This window comes from Anopheles gambiae, chromosome 2 (genome assembly GCF_943734735.2).
Source record: "Anopheles gambiae chromosome 2, idAnoGambNW_F1_1, whole genome shotgun sequence".
Lineage (NCBI taxonomy): Eukaryota > Metazoa > Arthropoda > Insecta > Diptera > Culicidae > Anopheles > Anopheles gambiae.
In genome coordinates this window covers 81,649,466-81,667,429 of record NC_064601.1, presented here as the reverse complement: position 1 = coordinate 81,667,429, position 17,964 = coordinate 81,649,466, and the positions used below count along the sequence as shown (strand labels likewise).

The 17,964-nt window shown below is 41.8% G+C and overlaps 1 protein-coding gene across 5 annotated transcripts in view; it reads left to right on the top strand.

Moving 5' to 3' along the window:
- The first annotated feature begins 3,765 nt into the window (after window positions 1–3,765).
- The window catches only part of LOC1274950 (GTP-binding protein RAD), a 42,714-nt gene continuing 28,515 nt past the window's right edge, over window positions 3,766–17,964 (top strand). For 2 of the 5 annotated variants that reach the window (XM_061652623.1, XM_314147.5), the window contains exons 1-2: window positions 3,828–3,934; window positions 6,874–7,264. The gene's annotated coding sequence lies outside the window, so the exon portion shown is untranslated. Of the gene's footprint in view, window positions 4,311–6,873; window positions 7,265–17,964 lie in introns of all 5 variants that reach the window. The other 3 variants (XM_061652622.1, XM_061652619.1, XM_061652620.1) reach the window with 3 other exon arrangements.

The window sequence follows — 17,964 nt, the reverse complement described above, 5'->3', positions numbered from 1 at the left end:
TTTGGGTCGAACGTACAAGGAACGACAAACGAAAGGCCTGAGCAGTTGAAGGGGGTAGGGGGAGCGTATGTTTTAATTTTTACGACGTTCCTTCATCTCAATACACCTTCCTTGACCCAGTCTGAGGACTTTGTGCCCGGAGCCATGGCCCTGGTTGGAACTATTGGGTGACGAGGAAAGAGGTTGAGGAGGGAAGGATTCAAGAGTAATGAACGCACGCTGACATGGAGACAACAAGTGTAACAGCATGCACGCGCACACCCGGGAACAAGAAAGCGTTAAAAGAAACATGCACACACACACACGCACACCCTAACATACACACAAACAATCATTCGGTTGATTTCACGCATGCAAAAACATGGCAAGGTCTGCACAATGTCTGGCTGTGCGCTCGGTTGATTGTTTACACAAATGGGTTTTTTACGTTGTTATTGTTGCTGTTGCTGTTGTTGTTTTGTGCGCGTATAGAGGAAATATTAATAAACCCAACGGCATTCTCCCGAGCAGTGGAGCGTGTGCTGGGAATGGTGAACGAGCGGGAAGGGACTTAATCTGGCAAATGACCTTTCAGACTTCGGGAGCAATGCGGGAGCCGATTCTGCTTAATCTAAGCCAGTTCATATGCGAACAGCGCTCAATAATGTTTGATTGTTGCACGATCTGTATGCCCTCGGAAGCTAAAACATTCACATGCGACTTCATTTTCATTAGGGGCCGTTTTCGAATAAGGATCCAATTTAAAAACAATCATCATATGGTTCAGAACTGTTGTTCCAAATTACAAAAAAATGCCGTTGGTTGTATTTGAAAAATGTTTTTACCAAAATAATTACAATATTGGATGGAAAATGATTTAATAAAATATGAGCTGTTTAGGGATTAGTTTCAATAAAATATATTAAAGATAATTTTTACCTCGACTGATAAACTATGTTATTGTAACGAATGCTCAAACCAATACAAAAACTAAAAAGCGTAAGTAAATAACACAAAAGCCAAATTACTACGGGAACGTGAGGCAAAAAGGGCATGCTAAAGATTTGAATAAAAATTTAATCCACTAGAGTTTAAATAGAAAGAATATTTCATACTTAAATATCTTTAAGATAGTTTCGTCTTCTCGACCTTTGCGGAGGAAAGTGGAGGGACCATCATCAACATAATCATCAACAACATCAAATTAGATTACCTAGAAACAATGCATTCAATACAATTGCTTTCATGTGATCTGTGAGTTAAACATTTAACCAAATTTTTCGAAACAAAACCAATGAATTATGTTCAATTATCATATGTCAACGAAACACTCTAGCTTATTTTTGTAAACAAATTGTTAAATTCTTTGATGATGATATCATATCTTCTTCTTCATTGGGACAACAACCGTTGTCGGTCGAGGCCTGCCTGTAGCCACTACTAGTGTAGTGAGCTTGGCTTTCAGTGACTTATTGTTACCATAGCAGGATAGTCAGTCCTACGTATGGGGGCCCAGTCTATTCGGGACTTGAACCCATGATGGGCATGTTGTTAAGTCGTATGAGTTGACGACTGTACCACCAGACCGGATGATATCATATAATAATACTTTAAAAAAAGGGAAATGTTTGATTTGTCATCAATTCCCTCAATTTTAAATAATAATCATCGTTAACCTTTTGGAAATAACATAGTTTTTATTCAAGAGAGAGGATTTGCCGTATTGCGTAAGAAATAACATAGTTTTAAGCTCCAAAATGAAATTTTATTATTATTGGATGTCAGATGAATAAGATTGTGCAAACAATATACAGTCGAGATTCAATATGTATGAATCTGGCATGATTTTTGCATGAATGTAGGATATTTGGCTGACCGTTTAGTCATAAAAGAAACTTCTATATGTATAACAAGCACGCTTTTAATAAAAACAACTCAATAGTTGACAGACAATCGATTTTAAATTAATGAGTTCGGATAGTATTACAAGCCTTTAAGATCGTATCGAAGGTCCACTAAGAGGTCGATGTATGAGAAAACTGGCCGTATATCCCCGTTAAAATGCGAAATAAGCCAACATGTTTAAAATCTCTATAAAAAAAGACAACAGTAGCCAATGTCCATTTTGCCCCGTGCTACCATACGTCTCTTATTACACACTACAATGCACGGCGTACACATCTTTGCTGCCGTTGCCGGTTGAAAATATTCCCGACAGGTGGTTTCCGTAACCGTGTGTTGTTGTGCCTGTGCCGCTTGTGGCGGTATGAATGTTTAGCTTGCCGAAAATAATAAACGATAATAACACCAGTAGCGGCAGCAAAATACCGCAGGGAAAGAAACCACTCCAAACCCACTTGGCCGTACTCAAGCAGATAGGCCGAATGAAGTGTTGTTAAGAAATAGGCAGCCAACAGCAGCAACGAAAACACACAAATTGTCTATGTAAAAACCCTTCCGAAGGAGAAATAAAGCAGGAGGTGTCGTAAAAATCCCTGGACAAATTTATCAACCCTCTGTCAAGTGCTCGCACCACGCGCACCAGCCAAACGCGCTCTGAAGTGCGTAGCTGAACGATGGCCTACTTTTCTTCCCACCTTTCCCTCCCCCGGTATCTTCAATGTTCCTTACCTCTTGAGTGTGTCAAATGCACTCGCAGGGGGTGGGTGGGCAACAACAGTGTGTTGTTAGATGGCGTGTTTCCCCAGCAGCAGCAACTCGTGTACGCGCCTACACAATACTTTGGTTTCGCTTACGCATAACATCTACCTTTCCTTTTCCGCTTTTACTACAAAGTTTTGCGATGCTGCATTAGTTTTACCTTTTTTGTGTGCTTCTCTCTCCCCCCCCCTCTCCTCCTCCCCCTCATGCAAAAATCACGAGGTTTCGTTTGCGGATCCAGACTTCGTAGAAACGCCGGTCGGAAAAGCTCGTTTCTCCGAAAAATCAGAAACCTATTCCGGGCTGTCTGCCGCTCCGTACTATACTCTACTACGACTTACTACTACGCGTGCGACCGAGTTTTTTTTCTTGGGACACACTTTCCGTTGTTTGGCGCGCTCTCTCTCTCTCACGCTCTTACTCTCTCTCTTAGCTCTCTTCTCAGCAATGTATTATCAAGAATGTACCATTTCTAATATTGCGGCATGCAACTGAAAAACTAGTAACAGGAGGAAAAACGCAATAGTTTGGAAAGGATTGTATGCTATCTCCATCCTTCCCACGCGCGATGCATCATGCTGTGACGTCATAAGAGGACAAAAAAGCCCGCAAACTTTTCATCGCCACCGGAAGCTGCTCCATTGTGCAGCAAGCGGAGAGTTGCTTCCGATGCACGACGGTTTGGGAGAGAGCAATCGACAGAACTATGTGTGTGTGTGAGAGAGAAAGAGAGAGAGAGAGAGAGAGAGAGAGAGAGAGAGAGAGAGAGAAAGAGAGAGATAGAGAGAGAGAGAAAGAGTGCGATTCACTCGAAAAGGAGTTTGGTTTGAACAATGATCTGCCTACCTGCTTGCTTTAAACCCTGTATTGCATGTATGTGTGTGGGGTAAGCCTTTGACTTCTTACTGTCACTTGGAGCAGTACACACAATGGACACAAATGAAGGCAATCAGCATGATGACGATGAGGAGATGATGAGCTCTCCATTGCTCTTAGTGAGTTAATCGCTCACTGCACGTCATAGTGAGTGTTGCACCGTTCACTGTAGTGAGATCGGCACCACTCACGAACCGAGCCGAAGGACCTGCTGGGGGCGGGGAGTTTGGAGCTGGCATTTCGCGCGCTCTTTCTCGTTCGGCTACTCGGTCGGAGTGATGGTGAATGCGCGCGCTCGCACCCGATGTCATTGTCACTTCGACCGTGCAGCCTGAAGGTAACGCGCGCTCACTTCCAAAGTCGCGGGTTTCGTCGTTCGCTGATTGTAACCACGGCCACTGCCATACAGTGTGTGTGTGTTCTTTTGATTTCCTAGTAGTGTCGAAAGTGGGGGGCGAGAGAGGGGTTAAGAACATCCTCGAAATCCACTAGAGCAATCCTTGTAGTCGCGTGAAGTACAACCCCAAGTGGGATGGTAGGGAGTGCGCCTGTTTATACGTTCATTTGTGTGAACCGCCATGTCCGGGGCTAGCCGGAACGGAATTGCGAGACCACGAAGTGGTTCATGTGTGTGTGTGTGAGTGTGTATGTGTGGGTACATTTTCCGGAGTTCTCGACCAAGGCAGGAGTTCAGTTAACAAGCGCGCCCGGCAGACAAAACTCTTTACCGTGCTGTGCCAGCCGCTGATGATGGTCTAGTTCGGTTGTTTCTAGTGCTCTGTGCTATTCGATATGTGAGTGTGCGTGTGTGTGCCTAATCTACTCCGAACATTGGCCAGAGGTTTGTGTCGTTCGTTCTTTGTGCTGTCGAAATAGATACTTCAACACGGAACCCGAACATTGCCCTCCTGCTGGCAGATGTGGCTATTGCCTTTTTCATTGAAGAATTTTCCGAACCAAAGTGTGTCAAGCATTCAAACCCCCTACCCCCTCTCAGCCTGCCACGTGAAGACATTATCAGCTGGTTTAGTAGGTGAACCGAACGACGTTTCCATTTCGCTGTCATCATTCCGTGAACGACCGTTCGTTTGCCTTTTCTACGTTCGATCGCTCTAGTGGTGCGAAGTGGAGCGTGTCTTAAGAAGGCGAAAATGTCTCGAAAGAAAGAAAAGAATGGTACGCAAATTTAGGACCCATCCTTCCCGGTTAACGTACATTGTAAAAACATTCATTTCTAAATAAAATTAAAAGTATACACTCGGCTTTTGTTAGGACGGCTTTACTTTCTGTTCGGCCGTCCGTTCTCCGTTCGGTCCGGGAAAAAGTGTACGGATGAGCGATCAAACGGAATCGAAACCGGGTCGGCAGCTGATAGGAGTGAGAGGGCGGCAAAAGTGGTGACAAAAAACTATCCCTTTCATACACACACACACACACACATAGAAACGCATCAAACACACACACACTACCACACATGATCTACTCTGTCAGTGAAGCGGGCGAGAAGATATGAAAGTGACGTCGTCGCCAATGTGTAGTGAAAGCAAGTCGAGCTAAAAAAATCACACTGACACACACACACACACAAGCAGGCAAAGCAGGGACGAAAATATCTCCGCCATGGGCTAAAAATAATCGGGTGTTCACAGCGCGCGGTTCATGAGTTTTCCACCAAGCCTCCGCTGCCGCTTGCTTGCTGCTGCTGCACGTTGCGCCACAGTCTTTCATCATCAGCCCCGCGCGCCCCGGCCGAAGCGTTTGGCGAAGAATGGCGAAGCAACCTCAACGTGGCCAGTAGTGCGTGCGTGTGTGTCTGTGCCTGCTAGTTGGACTCAAAGATATAGGTGAAAAGTGAAAATCCTAACGACCATCGAATCGGCCACTGCCGTCAACACGGCGAGAAGCTTGGGGAGCGAGCGAGGAACGAGCAACAACATGTCGTTTCTTGCCTGCAGCCGAAAATTCTTCACCCTCTCTTATACCTTCCCCACCGACGGTTCGTGGGAATCGGAAAATTCTTTCCACTTGCGAAGCATCTGCTTGCCGTTGGTGGTGTTGTTGTGCTACCGCATGTCTTATTTCCATTTCGTTGTGCTCGTTTTCTTTTCAGTGTATTTTTTTCTCACTCTTTCGCTCTCTTTCTACACTCCTCTGTAGCCTGTAGCGAGTGAAGAATGTTTCCCACTTTTGAAACGCACCGGGAAGCGGGAAGGGGAAAAAAGGAAAAGAAAGTGTAGTCTGAACGAGAAGTCCTTGGATTTCGGAACAAAATAAACGAAGCACTCGTAAAACAATGAAAAAAACGCACACGCAAACAGTTTGCTTAAACAACCGCAACTGGCGACAGTTGGAGTGGACACCGGCAGAACCGGGCAGGCAGGGGGAAGGTGACACTTTCCCTTTTGGCTTTCGCTAGCCTCCCGGTTCTGCCCAAGTAGCCGACGACAGCACGACAACAAGGCCCCGCAGGTCTTCTTCACGGCTGACAGATGCGATTTTCCAATTGCAAAAGAAGGCACCGACAAACAAGCATTCGCTTTTTTTTTTCTTTCGTGGTGTAAATGGAAGCAAATCACTAAGCAGGCTGGCACACGTGGCCTTTGGCTTAGGCCACGCTGAAGGTCACAGGAGTGTGCTGCCAGGGCAGCACCGAAATCGGGAAAATATTCGATTGCTGATAAGTGATAACGGTTCAAATATTACATTCGCTATCGTTGTGGGCGGGCTGGGCAAGGTAGGTGCTGTTTGGAGTAGGGCAAGCGGAAAACCTCGCTTACATGAAAGTCCCATTAAAAAAATGCACGCACACACACACACACAGCCCTCCTTCACCTCGGAGTCGGATCGTGATCGTCGACCACCGCTCCACCGTACGTACGTGAGGAATTGGGTGATTGGGAGCTTGAAAAGATGGCCGAAACAAACGGCGCGAGGCGAGGCAGCTGAAACGACATGGCTGGGCAGGGCCGGGTTCGGGGAAGATAAAACCGGGTTCGGGGGCGCTAAAACAAAAGCTTCCAACTTTCACCCACGAGGTTCGAGGTCGTCGTTGTCGTCGAAAATTGAGCAAATTAATACTGGCCGGATATGGATATGATTGAATTACTTCTGATTATTGGGATGACGTTCGTGCGTTTTATTTATTTTTCATGGTGATAGAGGAGGGCCGAGGGAAGGAGAAGGAAAATGAGGAAGATTTGGGACAAAGAGATATGACTAGTATAAGGATTATGCTTCAACAATTTTCGTAAAATTGCCTTATAGAGTGTTTTTAGTCATTTTTTCATAAAGTTTTAGGCGTTTTTGACATGTTTTTAATTCTTGTTGTTTTAAATTTCTTTCACATGAAAAAAACAGTGCATCGCTTAGGTGAAGTTAAAAAGCAATACTGAAATTCGACACCAAAGATACGGAAAAAATGGGCATCGTTACAAGCCCGTAGCTCGTTTAGTGCAGTGTGTTTCGTGTTGCGAGTGAGAGTGTAGTTTAGCCACCAGTTCGATTTACTTGTGCTAGTGTGAGCTTTGGAAAAGAGTTTTTCGTGTGAGTGTAGAGTGTGCGATAAGCGTAGGAAAACTGATAACAACACGGTCGTGGCTGCGCGAAAAGGTAGCTGGAATCACACATACTCTCTCTCTCTCACTGGTATATAGCCGGCAAAGGCTGTGTGTGTTGCGAAATCAGTGCGAAACTGCATGACAATAAATGGCACAATACACGGAAGTGACCGGTGAAGGAGTTTAAGTAGGTAAGTTATAAAGAAACTCAGCCATTGAAGTGCAAACTATTAGAGGAGAAAGACCAAACTATCTGGATGATATTAAAATGGCAAGGTGGTGAGAAACTCATTTAAACTTATTTATTATGCATCTAGAAAGTTTAATTGAGTGGTTTTAGGCGCATTCACAGACACACACACTTACACAAGCATGCATCACAGCAACTATTTGCGAACGTTTGTGTCACGCGGGCGTGCTGCTGATGCTTCGGCGAGCTTTACATTATCGGATTGGGTTTGATTTTGGCAGTTTGATTGACGTTGAAAGCTTTGATTGAAATTCTTTTCGTGCGCTCGCATGCAATTGAGAGAAATTAATTGGAAATTGTGCGTTCGCTCTTTGTCCGCGGGGCTCGAAAACTGAGAGTGCAACAGTGCTAGATGCATTGGTGGCGTACGGTGTGATGTCTGGGGTTGATTGACAGGATTTATGGGAGCGCTTGAACGAAACGCTCGATTTGTGTTTGGCTCGCTGTAATATGGTTTGAAAATGATGAAAAAAATGTTAAAATGGCTTCTCGTGTTCAATTAAAATAAGTTGAAGTGTGTATCAACAAAAAACACATAAAAAGGCTTTACAGTTCTATTGCGAGTTATAAAATTGAAAATCAGGGGCTATAGTGAATACTTCACTCTGCTTCTTACTGTTTATGGCTTCATCCAGCTCCGAATACCACACCTAACGGGTTCCGTTCGGCTGCAACTGAGTGTGAAAAGAGAAAATATAAATATCGGTACCGGCAAGCGGTCCTCATAAAACACAACACAATCGATTTGGCCGTGCTCCAAATATGCCGGTAATTCCCGTGCGGACCAGCCCTGGGAAAGGAAAAACAAATCGCCAGCGAAGGCGAAATAAAACCGGGCAAAATAAATCTTGGATAATGATGCAATGCAAGATTGGTCGGTTCGGTTCGGTTGTTATAGCTATATCCTGGCCCTGGGCGGTGCACACCGTGCGGCAAATGAGACCAATTAATTGTACAACCACTACGGTCAGTGCTTGGAAGGAGCAAAACCGGCGAAAGGCTAAAGGCCATTCTCGGCCCTGGTTGGGCGAACGGGAGCACCACACTAATGATGATGAAGAAGGGCAATAAAGTTGGAGAAAACATAAAATTATTCAACTGTCTCCGTTCGATAGCGGAAGACGTTCCGGGATTACGACTCTTTGGTATCGAGCTCGTCGCCGGTGAGCAAATGATTATGTTTATGTTCTGCAAATATGGTCGATGTGGTTACGGCAAACGATTGTGTCCAATTTCAAATGCCGGTAGTAGTGGCTGTGTGTGTGTTTTGTACTATCGAATGAACCACATGGCTTGAAAATGTGATAATACTGTGAAAGTGATTAGGACTGGCAGTTAAATCAACCGTACGGATGGCAATGATAGTGACACTATAATTTACGTCACTTGAGAACCATGCATCCATTCCGTACATGTTAGTGTTCAAAGCACATTATGCAGATTAAAATGTAGGACGAGTTGAGTGGAGATTAAATTGATTGGGAAACAGATAAGATGCATTCTGACGACACACGCCAATATAATGACATTGTAAAGAATTGTTTGCGATTTTTCTAATACATGGCTCATTGAATAATTGACCGAATGTATGTAATTAAAATAATTAAAATGGAATTTTGGTCTGTAAAATGTTGATCTGATGCTTTATTAGTACTTCAAACTATTAGTATTATTAGTAGTATTATTCTATTGGTTAATCTGATGTTTTGTTCTTCTTCTTTTTGGCTCAACAACCGTTGTCGGTCAAGGCCTGCCTGTATCACTTGTGGGGTTGGCTTTCAGTGACTTTTTGGATTACCTCCCATAACAGGATAGTCAGTCCTACGTATGGGGGAACGGTCTATTTGGGGCTTGAACCCATGACGGGTATGTTGTTAAGTCGTACGAGTTGACGACTGTACCATGAGACCGGTCCAATTATTGCTGCTTTGTTAGTATTTGCTTTATTAGTGTTAGTAAGGATTTTTGGACTTAGAAATAAACGTTCTCCTTATGTTTCACTTTTTAAGTCAAATTCATCCTGAGAGTGGTTGTAGAGAAACATTGAGTGTATTTAACGAATTTAATATTTAGCAAGAATTTCACTTCAAATAATATTACTATAGTTCAAAAATTTCCCAATTGAAAAAGTTACATCACGAAAGTATAGTACACAAATGTCAATGGACACTTAATGGTTTATTAAAAGTAAGGTTCAAAGTTATACAGTATTCGTAAAATAATCTATAGAAAAGGAGGTAGTAAATTTAGCATGGTTTCGCAGTTTTTAAGTAAATTTGTTGATGAGCTATTCATGATAATTATTAAGTAAATCCAAACTGACAATCTAAAACTGACAATCGGGGGTTAATCTCATAGTTGTCAATGCCCAGGCCAACCATGGGTTGCAATCTTAAGTACACCTATATGGCAGTTAATATTCTATTTATGCGAGAGGCTTTTCTGTTACCGGTACAACAACATAAATGTCAAATCATTAGCAAGCTTTTCAGTTTTAGAACATAACATAAAGAGTGTTTAACACTTTTTATTTATATAAACGTTGAATGACGATTTTAATTTTTGAAAACACACTCCCACGTTCTCCTGATTCTTCTCTTCTTCTTGCCTAATTACAATTGGATACGTCGTTCATAATTTCATGTGAACAATAATTCGCAATTCCTCAATTCGCACGTAATTGATAAATAATACTGAAATCATTCGTCCCCCCACTGTTGTGTGACCACATGTTTCGCTATACGAAGAATGGTATTTTAATTATAAGTTCTTTAGCTCTAATTAGTCACAGAAAAACAGGTATATTAGTAGTCAAGTCTAGACCTCTTACGGCTTTGGCTCAATAAAACGCAAGCTGATGAACGGTTGATTTCAAGTATTTACTTACAGCAATATTTCAATAAACACGTTTTTTGACAGACCATTACGATCCTTGCTTATAATAATGATTTCAAGTACATTTATTTATATTGTTGATTTATAGCTACAATAATGGCGTTAAACATTCTTTGAATAATTATTATAATTGTATACAATTTAGACGCACAGTAAGCACGTAGAGAAACGAATTTCTCATTATATAATCAACTTAAAACCTCGATGGTCTGACCCAAGCACGAAGCGCCAGGAGAGGAAAATGTTTTCATTTGTATGCATCATGCCTCATCGCATTTGAGTCAAATGGGACGAACACGATACAAATTCGTACGGCAACTCGTGACAAACCAATTTCGCTGCCTGCTTATTGGTAGAAGCATAAATAAAACTCAAGCCAAAACGTCTAGCTGACCGCAGACGGTTGATATTTCCCAAATACACAGACACGCAGCACACACCACCACCACCACCACAACTTGGCAGCTGCACTTGAACGTTTGTGCCGTTAGCAGAAAGGCAGTCGGCCTGCCGTTATCATGACATTTCATGAATACAATGTTCGCTTCATTGAGCACAAAGGCATTGCTGGTTTGCTCAATGTTTGCGCTTGCTTTCCAACAGTAATACGCACAGGGTTTTCATTGTACCAGTGGGTTTCTAATATGGCGATCGAATGTTTATTGATTTGGTTCATTCTATACGAAACGTTCTTTTTGCCCCAGCCTCCCCGCGCACGTTCAGGCAAGTTTACACGGGCTAAGGGTGTGTAAAAGAAAATATCAAACTCATCATAAACATCCGAAACAAAACAGACCGAAAGATGTGTTGTAATGATGGGTATCATGTGTTTCCCACATCACGCCAAGATAGGGGGTTTTTTCACACTCGCGTTCTGCGTAAGTGGTACGGCGTGTTTTGTGTGGTAAGTAGGTTCGGAAAGGGGATGGTTGGTGGGTTGCGTACGGTCGTAGAATCACTCGCGGCGATTGCGATGAAGAAGATGGGCTGCTGATGATCTCGATGCGAAGTTGTTTGAAGATTATAAAAACATTATGCTATTTATATCGTCCGACCGTGTGAGCAAGTGAGGCATCGCAATCGGAAATATCGGAAGATCGTAGTCCTAGTGGGTTGGGTGAAAAACACCGTACACACAGACATACACACGCAAACACACAATGCTCAATGCAATTGTATATGTTTGGTGGAATATTGCTACCAATCACTTAATGATGGGTCTTGTACGAAGGAGCAGGTACACTTTGCGTGGGTAAATAACAAATTACCACTTAAATATAGGGATCATGCTCATAGACTTAAAGACAATAATGATTCTTGAGCTTTGTTAAGCAACTTGAATGATTTAAAATGTAATTCGCTTTGATTTAATGTATTTATAATGTATTACTGTATGTATTACTAAGTAATTTAATTGTTTTTGGCTAATATCGTACAATGTGATATGTTTATGTGATATTATATTTTAAATATTTTCGGTTTTTTTTAAATTATGAACTATCTATAGAGTGCTGTTAATTAATTATATACTTAGGAGATAGTTAACTAATTGTATCATTTGGGAAAAGAACGATCGACCGCGAGTGAAGGAGATTCTATACGAGATTACTCACTCTTCATCAATTCACACTTCATCAATGGTATTACACTATACAGGATACTATACAAGATTTCCATCATTACTCAAGATGGTTGGCATTTTCCATCGACGATGCCTATGACTTCTTCCAACGTCAAGTTGCAGTTATGATAATAGGTTGCCACCGTATTAACGATACTGTAAAATGTGAAAAATTAATTACAGTGAAAGCTGACATAAAAAAAAAACTTCTGTTCACGATTCTTTCAGAGGTTGTCTGTTAAAAACCAACAAGGATAATTTTGTATTGTTTTTGTTTTTTTTTTTTTAATTTTGTGAAAATACATATTTGATTTTCAACCAAAAGGGCTAGACCAAATGGCTGAGGGTATACAGGAAAAAGAGGATTATTTAAATCCGAAATAGGAAAAAATATTTTTTTTTATATTGTTTACAAAATACAAACAATGAAGCTATTGGAATTGGAATTTACAAAAGCACTAAGAAACAATTCATTCATTCATGCAACAGCTAATGTCAGTTTGTTTTCCTGTTGGATGTAGTTGGTATCTATGACATGGCTACATATCCTTAATGTAGAATATAGAAAACATCAGTGCTACAACTTCTAACAGAAAGCGTTTAAGCACTTGTATGACCATTCTTGGATAGCGTTGGCATATGTTGAAAGTTCATCATTACATCGTGTCGCGAATCATTTTCATGCAGCTCGCCAAGATGGTTCTGTTACAAATGTGGACTGCAAATCAGAAACCTTGTTCTACTTATGAAAATGTGTTGCAAAAGGTATCCTTGTTTTACATTAGCAATACGGCTTGGCCGTTGTGAAGGAAACCAATATAAACGTATCTTTAGTATGTATGTATTTAGTATTTATTTGTAGTATGTATTTAGTATTTATCTTCAGAATTAATTTATTTTATTTTATTGAATCAACATCTACACAAGCATTATGGGAACATATGTCCTTGCTTAAACCGTATTTTTATGACAAATGCGTATTTTTTCTAGCTTGATCAGTAGATAATCTATTATTAATCTGTTGTTCTCAATAGATCATTCAAAAGCACTCGTACAACATTAAAAAGATCTTACAACATTTGTCAATTCTTTTTTTTTAAGCCATGTTATATATAAACTAGTCTGAGTCCGTTTTTTATCATATCCTAGTTTCCTACCTTCTAGTAGATCAAATTTGGAAAATGCAAAATGTATCGGGTAAAACACTTCGGCGAATCGCGTTTCAACTTGTTAATTCATAAAATAATCAATCAGAATTCATAAAAATCTTAGAGTTCTGAATTTGAGGCAAAAGTATTTAAAATTATTAAATATGTTGAAATTTTATGAATAATCAGGTAGTTCTTTGGAAAACATTGAAGGAATCGTTTTCAAACTAAGATCTGGTTGTACGACATGATCAATGGGAAAATGTTGATGTTTATGCCATAATTGCTTATAAAGATGTGGAAAAGTTTTTTATACAATCTTTCGAGAAATATTTTTAAGAAAAATTACTAAAAGTGCATTAAAAAATACATTGAAATTAAAATACTCAATATTTACCCTGGTAAAAGCGAAAATGTAAAAACCCGTTAAAAACCCAAACAATAAATACCGTGTAAAAAAATACTTAATTTAACATAATTCATCATAGTTCTCAAAAGTATTAGCAAAAAAGTCGTAGTTAAAAATCTTCGCAAGAGCAAGAGATGGGTTTTAATATGTGCTTCAATGCAAACTTCTTTTCTTCATGCTACCGATTGCGTAAGGAAAACAATGCTGCCAAAAAAAGTACAACTGTTAGTGTCTAAAGCTCCGCTAAAACATTCTTCCGTCATCAATTTTGCTTATTCATTAAACGTAATCATTATTATGTGCATGATGCTCAAAACGAGTTTAAATCCCCGTGGCCATAGCCAGCATAATGGAAAATGTGCTGATAGTTGTGCACTTTTTCCGATTTGCCAAATTAGCTATCACTTTCTTTGCAAGCAAATGTAGCAGCCTGAGCAAGAGGTAACAAGGACTAAGAACGATTCTAGCGCGACCAACGTACGTCACCGTATTACGTTGCCGTTTGGATAAAAACGCACGTGCTGTACGAGTAGAAGGCAAGCACGGTGGTCACATCCTCTGCCGGCACGAAGCCGCCAATCTATTTCGGGTGCTGCTGTCGCTTATTGCTGCCCGTCTTGTCGGAATCGCGCAAACACCCCTTAAGCCCGACGGATTTTGCCCCATGCTGCTATGCACGGGAGCGTTTTGCACAAAAGCTGGCGCGCATTAGCTGGCTGAGTAGGAAAAACACTTGCACATTTCAATCATTAGAACCATTATTCATCTATCAAACGGCAAGGAGAAGGGGAGGGACAGTGGGCTGGGATTCAGTTCGTTCGGTACCCGCTTTTGCTCCCGGGTAAGATGTGCGCCGTCTTATCATTCGCGGTGCGGTACCTGCTGCCGGAAACCGGAAACCGAGGGAAAATCGTTGCGTCGTCGAGCTGCGGCGGTGACCGTGATGCCGGACCGATGCAAACCCACGGCACTGGCACAGTCTATCGCCCGGTCGACCGATATAATGGAATAAAAAGAAAGCTGCAGCAGTTCCGGGGCGCGAGCATCTGCGGTACAAGTTTCCTTTTAGCAGCACACCTGCTTCTCCGTCGTCGATGCACTTCGAGGTGTTGCCATCGGCTGGCGATTAGTCGGCCAGGCGTCGCTTATCACCGGGCCTACCAGTCGTACCCGGACCCAGCTCCGGAACTCTTTTACTCTTTAGGTGTCATTTTTTATCTCTTCTCTCAGTGAATGGAACACAAACGGTTCGGTCAGGTATGGTGTCCACCAAACCGGATGCATCCCACGACGGGTGGGATGCAATATAATTTTACCCATCGCAAGCAGCAATATGTTTCACATTGATTCTAGGGAAGCTCCCTTGTACCTCGTTGAGAATCATTGTTTGTGTGACTGTGAAGGTCGAGTGTGTTTAGCTTGTATTGATTTTATGTGGATTTAACTACAGTTATCCAACGATTGCTGCTGAAACACTGTTATTTCATCAGGTTATTGCAGAGCTGATATTCAAGTTTGTTGATTTACTACGTCACAAAAATGGCGCACGGCGCAATATATTGTTGTTTGGTTTATGTTTTTCTATCGAAACTTTCGTGCGATTGACTACATGCGCCATAAAACAGTACAGTATGAACTATGGTTTTACGTTAAAAAGTCGTTGAAAGTATTGCATCAGCATCCGCATTCTGTTTAATCCTGTTGCAGAAGATTTTCCACATCATGTTGCCAGTTACAAAAGCGGTAGGCATTGTTGCTCTGTGTTAGGGTGTGTGTGTATGTGGGACAACCGTCGCCATACTTATCACCTACCAGTGTGACAGCCACAGCGAGCAACGGCCCTTCACGGTCGGTTGTGCTGTTTGTTATTCTCCGGCCCGTGTATGATGTCCTGTCTGCTGCCACGCCGTGTTTGTTACATACACGTTGGTTTGACGCGGTAATCGGGTTAAAACTTCATAAAGACCACACGGCAACTGACGGCAAAAGGGCTAGAGCAAGGGTTGGTAAGGCAAAGGGAGAAGCTGTCAACTGGCATCTGCTGGCAGTGTCAGGCGAGTGGAAACTTGCAACGGAACAATGGCCGATAACAACAGGTGTGAGGACAGCAAAAAGTGCGCCATACGCGGGGCCACCTGGTTGGTGAAAAGGAGTGGGGGAAAAATGGGAGCAAAATATGAGCGTGATTGCAAGCTGACGCTCATCGTTGCACTGACCCGGGACTCCGCTTCGGTCCCCATCCGGCGCTGGATAATTTGCTACTGCTGCTCACGTACAAATAAATCCCCGCCACCGTGGAGCCTACTGCCCGTGCTACTGCTCTCGTCAACGTCCGTCCGTGAGCTGTCAGCGGCTTATATTGACATTAGGCGTTGCTTGGCGGCTTCGGTGAGTAGTTTGAGTGAGTGGCAGACATTCAATTATGTTGCATCGGTCGCAATCCGTTCCTGCTGGCCGCTTTCGCAAGTGCTGGTGGAAAATTATGTTTCGCTTAAACTGATTAGCAGCAGTCTATGCCTGCGGTGGCCAGTATGCTTGCGGTGCACCGGTCTTTGCCACCGGTCGGCGTAAAGCATTTGGTGGTGAAGATATTAGTGCATTTATGCAGGCTGGCCAGAATGGATGGGTTTGCGTTGTAACGCGCTTGCAAAAAGGCAGAGTACCCGCAGCGAAACTGCCTACTGTTTTGGTGAAGCCATTTTCAAGCAGGATAGAAGTAGCATGGTACGGAGCAAGCTGAGATGTAACGGAGGCATGAATTATGAATCAACACAACCGTTGGTGCAGTGCTTCTTGTTCGGGAGTGGTAAGGTGATTAAAAATTCCATTAAACAAACACCCCATTGTTGGGTGCTGACAGCTGTGTAGAGATGACCTAGTGCAACTTAAGCGTGGTAGTAGTGGCTCGGGATAAATCTGTCGATTATGGGTCCAGAGCTGCCACAGGCTGTGGATCGATAGTTTTAGTTTATACCCATCTTTGTGCTTCCCAAATGCTCCCAAAGCGAAGTGTTAGGTACTTACCAGGGTAAATATCACTTTTAGGTTTTGTTTTGTATGATATCATTTTAATTTATTTAGTTGACCACAGTATTCCACCGCATGAGCAGTTTGGTGATAAGTAGTTTTGCGATACTATTACATTCCATTAAGTACTAGGCGTCTCCATCGTACCGAATGGATAGTGATGGGAACTAATGAACCTCGTGGAACAATTTTTGCATTCCAGTATCCTTCCAATATCGTTCCAGTTATCGGTGAAAAGTTCCTTCAAATAACTCAGACTTTAAGAAAAAAATCCTTTATGCTTTTTGCACACGTCATCATAGTAGCTTTGCTGACAGTCAATCGATGACTTGCGATCGTCACCACTATGATGATGCCGGACGACCATGTGTACCATATCCAACATTAGTTTTGTTTTTATGCAAGCAAGTCTTACGGGGGTTTGAAACATTTGATGGTATAGCTCATTCACTTTGTCGGATGTTTCAAATCGTTAGTGAAATTATGCAACCACTCCTTGGACATTTGTAATCAAGTATGTGAAATGTGTCAACCGGATAGGGGGATTGTACTAGTTAGGTTTTCAAATTTGCTATTGTCTGTGGTAATATGGGAATAACCAGGCCACACCTTTTCCTTTTACTGACATATCAAGTATAATAGAAATGTTCAGTCAGGAATTTATAGATTATCATGTTTGCCAGACATGTCAAACATACGGCCCATAGGCCACATGCGGCCCACGAAGGCTTACAACCCGGCCCGTGAAGAACTATGGCAGTTATTTGAATGAAACTGAAAAGGATTGTAGATTATAAGTCAACAAATACGGGCGTTTATCAACTGAGGAATAAGGTCTTCAACATTCAGTCCTAATAATTTGATGAAAGATGTGTGAATTAAGCTACACGTAGTTGGTTGTTTGGGAAGGTATCCCCGAAGATGGCATGTATCATGTGTTTTAGTAGTTGTTTCCTGGTGGCACTCTAAAGTCTAAAGTCGAAGACACTCCATATTTTCACCCATTTTCTGACTTTGGGACTTTCCGGACAGTTCGAAAACCATTAATCGGAATACCACTATCTTCACTTCATTGATGAGGATACTCTCTAGCTATGGTGTTGCAAAAATCTGGCCGGTATCTTTAATTATCTTGAAAATCTATCCACTTTAAAAAGACGATACTTATATAAGTAAGTGAGCAGTCTCTTTTGCTCATCAAAATGGTCATAGAGCTAGCAAATATTTGCCGATGTAGTGATACATTTTCATTGATCAGCATTTGAACTTTGTGTGTCGATGTGTGAAGACTATATACGAGATTTAAAGAACTGTCCAGGTAGGTTCAAAGTTTACATATATCTTGAGCTTATTTAATAAGAATTATTAAATTTCCGAGTTACGGCGACCGCCACTGAAGTAAAAGTGTGAGTAAATGTTATGAACTACTTTGCTTAATATAATATACTTCCCATGTTTTGTTATTTCTACACAATAAAATATATATGATGTATAATTTGTCATGAGTAGTTTTATTGGAGGCTACGAGCAAATGAAGATAA